Source organism: Tupaia chinensis, unplaced genomic scaffold, assembly GCF_000334495.1.
Source record: "Tupaia chinensis unplaced genomic scaffold, TupChi_1.0 Scaffold000182_1, whole genome shotgun sequence".
In the NCBI taxonomy this organism is placed as follows: Eukaryota; Metazoa; Chordata; class Mammalia; order Scandentia; family Tupaiidae; genus Tupaia; species Tupaia belangeri.
This window is the reverse complement of record NW_006159657.1, coordinates 6,209,012-6,210,613: the sequence shown is the minus strand read 5'-3', so window position 1 is coordinate 6,210,613 and position 1,602 is coordinate 6,209,012. Positions and strand designations below refer to the sequence as shown.

The 1,602-nt window shown below is 49.6% G+C and overlaps 1 protein-coding gene across 9 annotated transcripts in view; it reads left to right on the top strand.

Moving 5' to 3' along the window:
- Nucleotides 1–1,602, top strand: part of MARF1 (meiosis regulator and mRNA stability factor 1) — a 55,805-nt gene continuing 54,203 nt past the window's right edge. For 8 of the 9 annotated variants that reach the window (XM_006146561.2, XM_027771079.1, XM_027771078.1 and 5 more), the window contains exon 1: nt 1–30. The gene's annotated coding sequence lies outside the window, so the exon portion shown is untranslated. Of the gene's footprint in view, nt 31–218; nt 365–1,602 lie in introns of those variants that run through there. The other variant, XM_027771076.1, reaches the window with a different exon arrangement.

The following is a 1,602-nucleotide window of genomic DNA, read 5'->3' as shown; positions in this document are numbered from 1 at the left end:
ATGTGAGCGGAGGTGGAGCCGGCGGCCAAGGTGAGTTTGCCGTCCGCGCTGGGACTAGACCCCCGAGAGCCCACTGCGCTGGGGCGGCCGGAGCTGGACGGGCGAGCGTGTTCCCCCACCCCCGACTATTGCTGGGGTGACGAGGGGTTGGCTAGTTCTAAAAGGAGAACTGGACTCCCAAGTAGTGTCCGCAGGGGAGAGGCGGCGTGTTTCTCATGCAGCTCAGCTCAGTGCGGGCACGGTTATGCCGCTGTTCCCCTTTAGGAGCATTTTGCTCCCCGCCCGCACCTGTCTTCCTGCTCCCCGTGACGCCCTGCAGGTGTGAGGAGCAACCTTCCCAGGGATAGCGTGCACACTTGAGAGGGTAAGAGAGGAGGAAAGGGGCGGGCGTTTCCGCAGTCCTCCGGAGAGTTTGCTTTCACCTTAGTCTTTCAGCAACCCCCGGGGTGTACCCTCGGGCTTGTCAGTGTCGGGCTGCCCTCAGGGCTTCAGTCGGGTCCTCCTCTAACTGTATCGTGATCTTGTGATTGCACCTTTGAGAGTTTCTCAGGCACCTTTTTGTTATTACCACGAGCTTTGCGGTTCTGTTTGTATGTTTTGGACTTACACCATCACCAAGCGGTAAATATTCTTCCGTCTTGCATGCAGAGAAATCGAAACTAAGTGGTTTTCGTAGACCTTGAGCGCCTCATTCGTCCAACAGTTATGTAGAGATATGTACCAGACACTGTGCTGGGGGTACAGTAGTAACAAAACGTTCCTGCCGTCGTGGAATCTATATTCTAGTAGTGGAGAGCGAGAGAGTCAAATAGCATGCACGTAAGCAAGATCATTTTAGAAGAGCTCTGGAAGGAGAAAGCTGTAATGGGTTAGGGTAGGCTGGGAGTTGAGGACTAGATTGGGTGTTTAGGTAAGGCCATTTACTAAATGTTGTATATGGATTACATTGAATAATCCAAACAACAACCTTGGGCAGTTTTATCAGACCCATTTTAGAGGTGGCTTCCCAGGTTCAGAGAGGTTGTGAGTTGGCCTACACAGCACAGGTAGGAGGTCTCATGCACGCCTCTAACATCAGCGCCTGTGCTCAGAACACTAGCAGAATTACTTAGAGACTCAAGCCATAGTGTCAGAAGGGAGCCTCCCACTCAAGTCTAATGGGATCTTCTCTGGTTACCTAATTTGCTTAGTGGCATTTCCAGGAATGGGAACATTTCAGGCCACTAACAAGTGTTTACTTTTATTGTTTGTATTGATGGCACTTGGGTGTAGTGGAAAGAGGACAGACTAGTTTTCCTTTTTTTTTTTCTTTCTGGCTGTCTTTTTGAAAGAGATTTTTGCTATAGGGTGTGTGTGCTAGCTGGAGAGACAGACAGAGATATTGAGACAGAAAGTGAGAAATGACCCTCCAGAGGGGATAGTCATGCCACAATCTCTTCTCCATTCTTTTCTTGGGATTTTGAAGTGAGTTTATTTATTTTTATTTTTTATTTTTGAAGGGTTTTGCTATAGGGTACATGTGCTTGCCAGAAAGACAGAGAGACAGAAAGCGAGAAATCACCCCCCAGGGGGGAGGGCCATGTTGCAATCCCTTCTCCTCCA